Source organism: Podarcis gaigeae (genome assembly GCF_964106915.1).
Source record: "Podarcis gaigeae genome assembly, chromosome: 5".
Taxonomy (NCBI): domain Eukaryota; kingdom Metazoa; phylum Chordata; class Lepidosauria; order Squamata; family Lacertidae; genus Podarcis; species Podarcis gaigeae.
The window spans coordinates 40,349,283-40,362,400 of record NC_139681.1 but is presented as its reverse complement, the minus strand read 5'-3'; the positions used below and the strand labels follow the sequence as shown (position 1 = coordinate 40,362,400).

At 40.7% G+C, this 13,118-nt stretch overlaps 1 long non-coding RNA gene across 1 annotated transcript; it reads right to left on the bottom strand.

Moving 5' to 3' along the window:
- Positions 1-9,512: 9,512 nt before the first annotated feature.
- On the bottom strand, positions 9,513-11,280 carry LOC310844531. Its single transcript, XR_014564167.1, has 3 exons — positions 10,867-11,280; positions 9,988-10,082; positions 9,513-9,800 (listed from the first exon to the last, which is right to left on the bottom strand). It is a non-coding gene; the product is annotated as an uncharacterized lncRNA (long non-coding RNA).
- Between the last annotated feature and the right edge of the window lie 1,838 nt (positions 11,281-13,118).

The window sequence follows — 13,118 nt, the reverse complement described above, 5'->3', positions numbered from 1 at the left end:
GCCTTAAATTCGAAGAATCATAGAATTGTATATATATATATGGTGTAATTTGAGACAAACTCCCATCTCCTCATCAATGCACAGAAGCCTTTATCTTTTATGATCGTTCATATTTGTCAGAGTTGAAAATCCCCATTCACAATGTTAACAGAACTGTAGAAGAATAGCCAGTGCTATTGAAGAGAGGTGTGGATACTGTTTCTGGTTTTTTAATTTTCATACTATACTGTATTACACTACACTGATATGCTTAAATGTTTCTTTGATTGTCCTTGAATCCTCCTGCCACACCTTTTGAGAAGAACCACTGAAGACATAGTAATCTAAGAACAACCACTAATTCACAAGGAACGATGCAGCCAATGGGAGATTGTTCCCCCTGTTTCCCATAACTGTTTAAGAGCACATTTGGAAGGCCTGCAGCCCCATTGTAGAGCACCTGTTTGCATGCAAGTCTCAGATTCAAACGCTGGCAACTCTAGGTGGGGTGCAGACACACCCACTGCCTGAAACCCTGGAGAGCTGCTACTAGCCATTACAGACCCATGGAATGACTCCTGTGTATAAGGCTGTATATGCACCATACGTTTAAAGCACATTCCCCTCCCGCAAAGAATCCTGGGATTCTTTGTGGAGGGGGATGAGCTTTAAATGTATGGTTGTGAACGAAGTTTAAGGCACTTTCTTGTCTCCCTGTGTACCAATATAGCAAAACTCTAAGCTCAATGGAGAAGGCAAGGGAGCCCTCTTGTGGCCAATTCAATATTTGAGTGAGGAAATCCATCTGTCTGTCTGTCTCTAGCTCACACATACGCACACACACACACACACATTTTCCCTTGTGTTAAGAATAATTTTCTTCTACACATATACTCCCTCGGGTCAGCCAGTCGCAAGAGTGATTAACTAAAAGAAATCATAAGATGCTGTAGCAAGGATTAATATTTAATTATCTTTTACCTCTAGAGAATATGTAGAGTGATTAGATTAATTGCTTGTGACGCTTATTAGAATTACAATAGCAAGGGCTTGCATGGGGTGAAAGCTGAAACATGAGTGCTCAGAGGGCTTGTGGATATTACAGACTGGAGAACAAAAGTCCACTTAAGTACAGTGTTCATATAGAAACAAAGCAGACATTGTACCTCCGTTGTTTCACTTGACGGATGAACATCATCATTAATTGTTATGAATTATGAGAACAATTTGATTCATGCATCGCCTACACCAAAGCCTCCAGGTGGCTCACAGAACTTACAAAATCACAAACACAATATTTAAAATGCATAATTGCATTTCACAGACAACATGAACAAACAACCTTCTCCGTTATATAGCTTCCACATAAAAGAAAAATATCTCATAGCAGGACAACAGAAATAGCTACCCTGAAGCAACCATCAGCTAAGAAAAAGATGATAACCCTAAAACTGTTACCAGTAAAACTAACCGAACTACTAAAAATTATTGAAACTTAATGAAAGGCCTGTGTGTGTGTTTAGTTTGGAGTAAATGCTTATCTTTGGACTGTATGGCTGCATCCGCACAGCAGTTTATTCCATTTACTTGATGTTTCCCTATTTCCACATTATAGCTGAGCTTCTGCATGATGTAAAAGCCACTTCTGTAAATATAGCAGAATATCGCACAAGTTCAGCACTCTTTTCTGCTTTACTGGAAATGAACACTAAACCTGCGCTATATTTCTCTTTATTTCCAGAAGTGGATTTTACATTGTGTGGCAATTAATGCTTAAGGAAATGATGGGGAAAAGGAATAAACTGCCATGCGAATGTGACTTAGTCCCACACCCCAACACCCCCTCCTGGAAGAGAATTTCAGGCCCCACTCCAAGCCATAGCTCAGTGGCACAACATCTGGCTTGCAAGCAGAAAGCCTCTGCTTCTATACTCAGCATCCCCAGGTGGGGTTATGAGAGACTCATGCCTCAAGACCTGGAGAACTGCTGCCAGTCAGTGTAGACCAGGGGTCAGCAACCTTTTTCAGCCTTGGCCCGGTCCACCGTCCCTCAGACCATGTGGTGGGCCAGACTATATATATATATATATATATATATATATAGAGAGAGAGAGAGAGAGATATGGGGGGGGGGGAGGATGAATGAATTCCTATGCCCCACAAATGACCAGGCAGGCCCCACAAATAACCAAGAGATGCATTTTAAATAAAAGGACACATTCTACTCATGTAAAAACATGCTGATTCCCGGACTATCCGCGGGCCGGATTTAGAAGGCGATTGGGCCGCATCCGGCCCCCGGGCCTTAGGTTGCCTACCCCTGGTGTAGACAATATTGAGCCAGAGGGAACAATGGCCTGACTTGGCATAAGCATAGCTGTCAACTTTTCCCTTTCCTTGCGAGGAATCCTATTCGGAATAAGGGAATTTCCCTTTAAAAAAGGGAAATGTTGACAGCTATGGGCATAAGGCATCTTCCTAACTTCCTCCACCTCCAGTTTCACAAAGGGTATGGAAAAACCTGGGCGGTCATTTTCATTTGTTGAAAATCTCTCCTGTTCACAGCCTGATGTGAGCAGGGTTTCTGCTCACCCTCATTCTGAAAGCCATTGCCGCTGCCATCTCCCACAAGGCTTCTCAGAAATTTAACTTTGTGCAGGCCTTATTCCTTCTGCAATATTTTGCAGATATTGGGCAATGTGGAGTGCCTTCTTCAGGAAGGTTTCTCTGCCCTGCACCAGATTTCCTTCTGATGAAAACAATTTATTTGGTGAAGTTTTTCAGCATGAAGTATGAAGCTGATTTTATTGTATCCAGCTATGCAGCTAAAATCCAGCTATGGATTTTATCATTCTGTTATGCCCTGTGTCTGAGTGGTAATGTAATGCATTTTTTAAAAATATTGCTACTTCCCCTGAGCATTTGTAAAATGAAAGGCAGCATGTAGTAATTTTTAAAAACAAAGTATCTATGAAGAGGTTTCTGATATATGTCCACTTGTTTTGATGAGTTTGAGATAAATTAGATCATGATCAGTGAAAGAACCTATTCACCAGACCCTCCAAGTGTCCCTATTTTCCAGAGGCATCCCAGATTTAGAGAAGCTGTCCCGGCTTCTGATTTGATCCCAGAATGTCTCACTTTTCCTTAGGATGTCCCTATTTTCATTAGAGAAATGTTGGAGGGTATGGAGTTATCTGACCCCCGAGCCATCTGAAAGGAAAGGTTGTTTTATTATGTTTTATTATGTTTTTATATATGTTGGAAGTGGGTAGCTTCCAACATGCATAAGATGAGGGGAGTATAAATAGTAAAATCATCATTATGGAATGGGACGTCCCTATTTTCACCAGAGAAATGTTTGAGGGTACGCTATTCACACAAGTCCTTGCAATCAATTCAATGATTCCTCAGTAGCTGCAGCAACTGGATGCTCATACAAACACAGAGTAGGCCTGACTCATATAAGGGAATTGCCTATCACCAAACTTGGAAACAAAGAAACTGATACGTAATGCTACATTAATTTGGTTTCTATTAACTTTTTGAACCCAGTCCACAGCCTAAAATTAGTCTCCAGCTTTGCAAACATAAAAAAACTGCTATGATTCTCTTCACCTATGGCTTCTACTTATGCAGTAGCTTGTGTGTTTCACTTAAGGTTGAAAACAGATCTGCATAACTGATGGTATTTATGTTTCTTAACGTGGGGAATAAACTTTGTGTATGATAGATATTCCCACAGAATGGTATTTTAATACTAAGCAAACAAAAATATTATAAGATTTATAGCAGCAAGGTGCCTTATTCTTTTTCAAAAATTGGATGATGACCTAATATTACGACTTTAGCATGCTAAAATGTTGTGCAGTGGGAAAAGAGCTCATACAGGGATACCACCCCATACATGCATGGTAGTGCTAATAGTCACAAGTCAATTTAGCTTCCTACCTGAAGAAAACCAGGTTTTACACTTGCTGAATAATGTCACTAGAGCTATACCTTCCTTGGTGGCCAAATTTCTTTTTTTAGCTTTTAAGCGTCGCAAGACTATAATTGACTGTATTGATATGGGGCTATCTGTTTAGCCCATTTTAGTGTTGGCTAAGTTCTAAAATCTTCCTGGATGTTTTAACTGTGTATTGACAAATGTATTTTTTTCTGACTGACGGTTGAATAAAAGGTTGATGATATTAGCTTACTATTTTTAAAAATATTTCTGATTACCACTCTTTATATAGTCAGTAATGGAGTATTTGAGATAGAGTTCTGCCACATGACAAAGATGGTGATCAGAAATTGCACTGATTTACCAAGGAACATTTCGTGGCATTGTGCACAATTTGCTAAATTAGCATCCTGCAGCTACAACCTCTTTCTGTTTCTCAAGTCGGTTATTTCATTTTAATGATGCAGCCTAGACAAACCAACTGACCTCCTTATAAATCTACCATGACATTAGAGGATAATTACTTTGTGTTTGTCTTTAAAGAACATGTCAATGGTAATCCATCACACAGCTTGTTTACAAGGGAAATCGTGCTCTCATTTTGTAGGAACCGTACGTAATTGCTATTAGCAGTACTCTGCACTTGGAAGTTTGCACTGAGCTTTGCTATCAAATACTCTGCTTTCAAGATTTTGGCTAAGACTCAGGCTACTTTGGCTGTCCCAGATAAAGGGTGAGAGGAAGTATTAGCAACTGGTGCTTCCTTTCACCCAGGCTGCCAGATTCCATCTGAATGGTCTCCAAATGCTATTTTTGTCCCTGAGATCAGGCTTTCCTACTGCAATGACATGGACCAAGGCCATTTAGAAATGGACCAAGGCCATTTAGCAATGAACTTTGCTGAGGTGGATATTCTCTGGCAATATGAGAGTAACACATTGGCACAACCTTCATTCAATGAAGCTGCAGGAGGCTTGAGAAGCAGAGGTGAAAGCAATGGGTGAGATACCCCTAACCAGTTATTAACTTTTGAACACTGGGACATAGGAAGCTGCTTTTTACTGAGTCAGACCATTGTAACTCTGTATTGTCTCTACACTGACTAGTAGTGACACTCCAGAATTTCAGACAGGGAACATTTCCAGCTCTACCCGGAAATGAGAGGGATTGAACATAGGACTCTTGGCGTGGAAAGGAGATGCTTTACTACTGAGCTATGGCCCTTCCCAAAGTTCGGGAACAGAGAGTCTATGGTTGAGGCTGTGCCCACAAAATCTTCCTGGAGAGTAAAGACATTAGAACTTGCCTACTTTGGGTTTTATGGCTTAAATACATAAGCTTAGCGCTGATCAACTTTCCCCCCATTGCATGTTATGGACACTTTTCCACATTTGTTGCAGAAATAGAAAAGAAATGGATGCCGCACCAACATTTAATAATACCATGATTCGTATGCCAATTTTAAATCTCAGGGGAATGCAGAGAGGCACTCTCAGTGCTTGTCTTGCAGCTCTGGAGACCCACCAAAAATCTGAGCCTAACCATTTTTTTGGAACAGCCTTTTGGGGACTTTGGCACAGAGGGGGACAGTGGTACCTTGGGTTAAGTACTTAATTCATTCCAGAGGTCCGTTCTTAACCTGAAACTGTTCTTAACCTGAGGTACCACTTTAGCTAATGGGGCCTGCCACAGCCGCCGCGCTGCCGGAGCACGATTTCTGTTCTCATCCTGAAGCAAAGTTCTTGACCAGAGGTACTATTTCTGGGTTAGCGGAGTCTGTAACCTGAAGCGTATGTAACCTGAAGTGTATTTAACTCGAGGTATCACTGTATTGACCTTTACATTTACAAGCAACTGCATCAAAACTGGCTGGAAGCACTGCAAAAAGAGCAGTTCACATTCACATTTCAACCACTTTTGGTCACTTGCTTGTGTTTTCCATATGTAACCCGAGGTACCACTGTAATTTGAGTGTAATTATGCTGATTTTTTTAAATAAAAAAACTTAATTAATATATGGATCAATGCTCCTGTTCCCAAATCCTTTGGGGATATAGAAGCTAACAATATAAATTCTCCAGGGAATCCTTGCTGCAATTATAACCCCAGATGTTTAAAAACCAACATTTCTAAGTAGTCAGAAAACAATGCCCCTTCCAAAAAACCAAAACTATACTACTGCTTATTTTAGTTCTTGGTAAAAAGGTTTTGCTGGTTTTTTTTATGATATTCACACTGAACCTCATTCTGTGATAGTCACAAAGAGTTAAAGCCTGCAGGAGAATTTAAGGGCTCTTTGGTAATTTGGCACATCAGTTTCATACCAGCTATTACTAAACTGCATCAAGATATTAATGTAGTCATCTCTCTTTAGTCTCAATGAATTGCAATAAAAATGTCAAACAGTTAGATTATATATGCCATCACAGCCGTATTTGATTGAGTAGAGCTGCAGGCCACGTCCCTTGAATCATACTGATGAAGAATCGGAAAGGCCTGGAGAACTCCACTGTAAATTTATTTCAGTGGGTGAGGCCATTTTACATTCTCACTGCCAGTAATACCGGTATATAAAAAAGAAGGGGGCGGAGGCGGAAAGTCAATTGCACAGATGTACTGAACCCATGTAAGAAAGGACATCCTTTGATGTAAATAAAGCAGAGTAACATGCAAGCTAAATATACATGGGGCAAATTATTCTGTTGAAAGAAAAGATAAAAATTTAAGTGGAGGGGTAAACTGAAGGGAGTGCAGCTACATGACTTTTCCCCCCTTCACAGCAGGAGTGATGATGTCCTTTGCTAGAGAAGCGGGGTAATCCCTTGCTCTGATTTATTAGGGAAGGTAAACAGCGTTTCCGTGCGCTGCTCTGGTTCGCCAGAAGCGTCTTAGTCATGCTGGCCACATGACCCGGAAGCTGTACGCCAGCTCCCTCAGCCAATAAAGCGAGATGAGCGCCGCAACCCCAGAGTCAGTCACGACTGGACCTAATGGTCAGGGGTCCCTTTACCTTTTTATATTGCTTTATATGAAACGAAGTCTCAACGTTGTTTACAATATATTTTAAAAAATGAACTGAAAATTTCATGGAAACATATTAAAACAATGCACAATATCAGTACAATTACGTTTAAAAGTACACACTAAAAATCAGATTAACAACACAGTCATTTAAGATGTCTGTATGCCTGAAAAAATTAAAACATTCTTACCTGATGCTGAAATCATAGTGCAGTTGGTGCCAGGTGGGCTTCCCCAGGGAGAGCGTTCCAAACATAAAGGGCCATCACAGAGAAGGCCTATTGTCTGCTCACTATGCTTTGCACTTGTTTTGGTGATGGCACCCAAAGAAGGGCCCAGATGATGAATGTAGCCTAGACAGGTTCATATAGTAAGATGTGCTCAGAAACCTGAGTCATACAGCGTTTTGAAGGTCAAAACCAGCACTTTGAATTGAGCCCGGAAACAAATTGGCAGCTATCACAGTCAGGCTAGAACCAGAGTAATATGTTCACGCCTTCCTAGTTGCTGCTGCGTTTGGTTCTAGCTGAAGTTTCTGAACCGTCATCAAATGCAGTCCCATGTACAACATATTGCAGTAATCCAGCCTGTAGGCTATCAGAGCATAGACAAGAAGCAAACCTTTCCCCTTCCAGACAAAGTCACAGCAGGGCCAGTTGAAGCTGATAGAAGACACTCCATGTGCTGCATTGGATGTCACTTCCGGCCCACAGCGGAAGGTGGTCACTGAACTTCACCACTGAATTGTCACCATGTCCAAACTGGCCCCGAAAAACTTCTATCTTTTCATAATAAGGAAGCTCTTACCAATCAGGTTAGGATACAAATACTAATTTGCAAAGTTCTCTTATTTTCACTCAGCAAGTTACTCCAGTATGGCACATTTACAGCACTGCAATTTTGTAATATCTTCTCGGAAAACTACCCATCACACAAAATTACGCTCTTGTCCTTTAATATTATTAATAAAATTCAATCACAGGTCCCTTCATTCACTTTTTTGAAAGGTTACATAGGTTTAAGCAGTGCCATTTTTTCTCCTGCCGAAATATATTATGAAATGCCATTACTGTTGTAAAAGCTAATTGATAATGTGATTTGTTATGTTGCTGAGACATAATTCAGAAAGTTATTTTAAAGGCTTTGATACATGAACAGCACTAACTGTTTAATATTTCTTGTGAGAATAGACACAATGCATCAGGTTTGAAAAAAATGTGTTGCTGTGTGAATGAAATATTTCTGGAAGCTTTTATTCTTGTTGTTTGGGTTTTTGCCAATGGCTTTCTAGTGGAAAGCTCCTATTTTTTATACTGTTTCTGTTAGAATGTATCCATCGGTCCTTAGTGGATTTGTGTGTGTGCATATGTGTTAACAGAAAGGAATAAATAAAGGTTTAATAGATAATTAAAATATAGTAGCACATTTTAAAGAGCTTCATTTCTTTAAAATGAAGCTAAATTTTATGAGCAATATACTTACTTGTAAGACATATTTCTGACTTCTTCCCCGTATGACCCTGAAAAATGGTTGGCTTTAAATTTACGTTCAAGGTATTTTTCAGAATAAGATGATTATCAAATCACTTGTTTACCTCAAATCAATGTTAACAATTGTTGTAATTATTATTTGGAGCACCTTAGCAAAAGTTTCCATTTTTTTGTAGGTTTACAATATTCATGGGACTCTTAAGTAGAAGCATTGTTTGAGAAGTTGTTATTTCGGAAAGCCTTATGTAGTGGCTATGATTTTGAAAACATTTACAGCTCAATCTTTTACTTGTCTATTCAGAAGTAAAGTCTAGACATAATTCAATTGGGCTTACTTCCACCCAGATAAGTAGTTATAGAACTGCATCTTTACAGAGTTATGATTCGAGTGATTTCATGTGCATTTACTGCAAGTCAATAGACATAGTGTCAGGTCTATTTATGTCAGTGGACTAATCAAAAGGAATGTTCAGCATTCCTATGTTGAGCATAGACCTGGGCGATATATTAATATATAGCCCAGGACCGGTATGGGGGGTGGGGAGGACCGTGATGACAGCTTCACTCAATGGTATATCGCTGGTGAAACCATCACGGCTCTTGAGTCCCTCTGCCTTCATCGCCCAGAACGCTGAGGGACAAACTAACTGGGAGCTGGAGGCAGAGGAACTCAAGTGGTGGTGGTATCAGCAGCAATATACCGCTGGTGAAACTGCCACCGCACTCTCTCTCATTGCTCTCCCACCCCCAGTGGGGCCTGGCCAAGGAGCCCCAAGTCCCGTGCTGGTCGTGCACAAGCAGCAGGGGACTCAGGGCTCACTCAGCTGGGAGCAGGAGCCTTTCCACCTCCCAGGTGAGCGGCAGGCTGGGGCAAACTGTATTGGCTTCAGCCTGCGAGGTGCTGGGGTGAAAACGCCTCAGCTCCCATGGTGAGAGTTGCAGCCGTTTTCCCCAGCACCTCACCAGATGGGGCCAATGCAGCTTTTCTCAACACTGCAGTTTTTTTTGCCAAACCACGATTTTGGCTGGCAATACACCACGATGTTGAAAACGCAACATCGCCCAGTCCTGGTGGAGCATCACTTGAGTGCTCCTTTGACAGAAACTTCACTGAAGACTTGAACTTCAGCACAGCAGGTTCCATAGTGATGGCCACCAGCTTGGACGACTTTAAAAGAGATTCATGGAAGATGAGACCAAGGCTACTAGCTATGATGACAATCTCCTACCTCCACTGTCAGAGGCAGCATGCCTTTGAATTCCAGTTGCTGGGTATCAGAAGTGGAAAGACTGCTATTGCACTCAGGTCCAGCTTGCAGGCTTCCCATAGGCATCTGGTGGACCATCATGAGAACAGGACGCTGCAACAGGTGAACCTTTGTCCTGATTCAGCACAATTATTATGTTCTTATGGATGCTTTTAGGGGAGATTCATGCACTGCAGGAGTTTGGATTAGATAACCCTTGGGGTCTCCCCCAACTCTACAATTCTGTCATTTTGGGCTAAGACACAATCAATGTGAGCATCTGTGTAGGGTAAGTACTTACTGAGAAGTCATAAAAAGACTAGTAGATATATCATCGATGGGCAGCATTTCTCCATAGGCTCATCCCCAGGTAGTCACAAGACTGCTGTCAGATAACTAAAATCAAATAATAAGTAATACAGAGATCTAAAAATGTGTAAGTGTTACACAGACTTTCCCCCCCTTGCAATGGCGGCAGTACTTCTTGGCTCCATTGCAACCCTGGACATTACTACCTGCAACTTTCTTAATTATGGATGTGCCAGTCCTTCTAGGATGGGATCCCAAAATTGATCATTTGGCCCCATCTCAAGACAAAGGAGGGTGTGTGCTTTCTATGGATTTGGTAACTACATCAAAAAGTATGTCACAACAGGACTCATAGCGAAGTATTATTCATATTATTTTTTAAAAAAATCTCAGTGTGCATTTCTAGACGTTACAAATTTGGCTCTTGGATGTTGTAGTAGTGGGGTACCTTTTAGCTGGCCTTTTTATCTATTCAAGATTTTCTAGATTGTTTGATACTACTTGTGCTTTGTACACTACCTTCACCAAATATAAATTCCAGGCATTTCTGTGTGTTCCCCTATTGTATTACTGACAAACATTTCCAGTATCTTGTGCTCAAGAAGTCAAGATTCTCAGTCTGTAGTTTCCTGGATCTGGACATTACTCTTTATCAGTGTTTTATGATAAAGTAGGGCTGTCAGGCTATGAAGAAATTTTTGGACTTACTCATCCATCTTTTTGACAGAGGATGCTGACGTAGTTGCCAAGGCCAAAGCATCTATTATACATGGGAACATTTTGGGGGAAAACACTTTGGAAGATTAAATATTTTGCACCAACTGCATAAAGAAAACGAACATTTGCAACCTTTCAAATTAGCTCATTATACCTTGATGTTAGGCAGACGGACAATCATCCTTAATCTTTGCTTGCCTGATGCCTGTTTTCTTCATCACTGTAGCGTTTATTTCTTCCCTTTAAAAAAAAAATACAAAAACCACTATAAACAGCCAAGACACAAACCTCTCAGATGATGAGTACTGTCTGTAACCTGTTGCTAAAAACTTATATTCTTTTGCACCTTCTCATTCTATGATGTTGCTTGGCAGCATGGACATTTTTATTGGGCTCACCTACATTTTCAAGGAAGTGTATTGCTCAGTGTTATGGAAGTTGCTATTGTCTCTCGGTGCATGAAGAAGTAACAATTGCCTTCATAGGAACACAAGGAGCTGCTATAGTCAAACTATTGGTTCTTCTACGTTAGTATTGTCTACACCAGGGGTCAATAAACTTTTTCAGCAGGGGGCCAGTCCATTGTCCCTCAGACCTTGTGGGAGGCTGGACTATATTTTGAAAAATATATATGAACGAATTCCTATGCCTCACTATGCCTCACAAATACCCCAGAGATGCACTTTAAATAAAATCACACATTCTACTCATGTAAAAACACCAGGCAGGCCCCACAAATAAATAAATAAAAGGACACATTCTACTCATGTAAAAACACACTGATTCCTGGGTCATCTGCAGGCCGGATTTAGAAGACGATTGGGCCGGATCCAGCCCCTGGGCCTTAGTTTGCCTACCCATGGTCTACACTGAGTGGCACCAACTCTCCAGGGTTTTAGATAGCAGTATTTTCCAGGCATTCCTGCAGATGCTAGGGACTCACTATGGGACCTTCTGCATGCAAACAATAAGCTGTACCTCTAAATTATGGTCCTTTCCAGGTTTTTATTTTGGGGGCAGATTTTGAACAGGAAACATTGCCAGGAAACATGGCTTCTTCCTTTTCAGATGATAGCCACAAATGACTGAAGCTATTTCCAAAACATTAAATTGCAAAAAAAACAAACAAAAAAACAATTAACTTGAAAATAGAAACAAGGGAAAATATCAAAATGATATGATAACATAGTGATGAGCAAAAGCATGCATGCTTCCAAGCTACATTATTTTATAGTGGAAGTTCATTGGACCAGTGGCGTAGCGTGGGGGGTGCAGGGGGGGCCGGCCGCACCGGGCGCAACACCTGGGGGTTAGGGTTAGGGGGCGCAAATCCACGGGTTAGGGGGCACAAATCCATGGGTTAGGGGGCACAAATTACTTGCCTTGCCCCGGGTGCTGACAACCCACGCTACGCCACTGCATTGGACTTCCCTTTTCTGATAAACTGGCTTGGGCGGGGGGTCCGTGGAAAAGTGAAAGTGCACTTATTTATATCCATGGATGAACTTTTAAAAAGTATTGCTACAGATGTCATGATTTTGTAATACTATGCCACAAATCCTTATCAGTTTCTAATTAACGTTAGCATAGCAGGAGAGCCAAGAATACTATTTTTCGGTGACATGTTAATGCCTTTAAAATGAACACAAATAATTTATCGTGTGGAACAAGCCTGCCTGGATTGCTAAGAAAGAAATATTCAGAACTTTTGGGAGATTAAGTGGTAAATGGATTTTTGCAATTTCTCTTGATGTTATGTTTTTCCTATTAAACCCCAGGAAACAGAAGAGTAAAGAAAATGCAGAATTTCCATAGGAGAATGTCTCTAAGATATATGCTGATTTAAAGTTAATTTCAAAACTTTGGCTGATATCACTGCAGTTCACAACGTGTGGTTTTATATTCTTAAAGCATTACAAGAAAAATAACGAACAAGATTGCCAGTAAAACAGCACATTGGCTTGGATCCAGAGAAGACCGAGAGGAGTTCCAGTCATATAACAAGGTTTGTCTACCTTTTTGCTGCAGCTATTCCTGACAGTAGAGATGGGGGAGAAATCAGATGCAGTTCAAATTTAAAGGAGAACCTACCCAATTCACACTTTCATATATAACACATGAAGCAAAATACAAGCCATCCTTCAAAACCCACAATTCTCCACATTTTGTAATGCTGCGCTCTGGCCATGTAAAGTGTACAAAAATGCACACACTAGGGTAAAGTGTGAATTAAAATGCATATGTTCATGAAAATAACACTTGAAATGCATTATATTAGGGGGAACTGCTGTGCAAAAAAAAAAAAGGTAAAATTCCATACAAACATTAACAAAACTTCAGAGTGATGGGGGAATGTGGAGAACAAAACTTAAGACTGGAATAATGAGAAGGTGAAACTGGCAGATT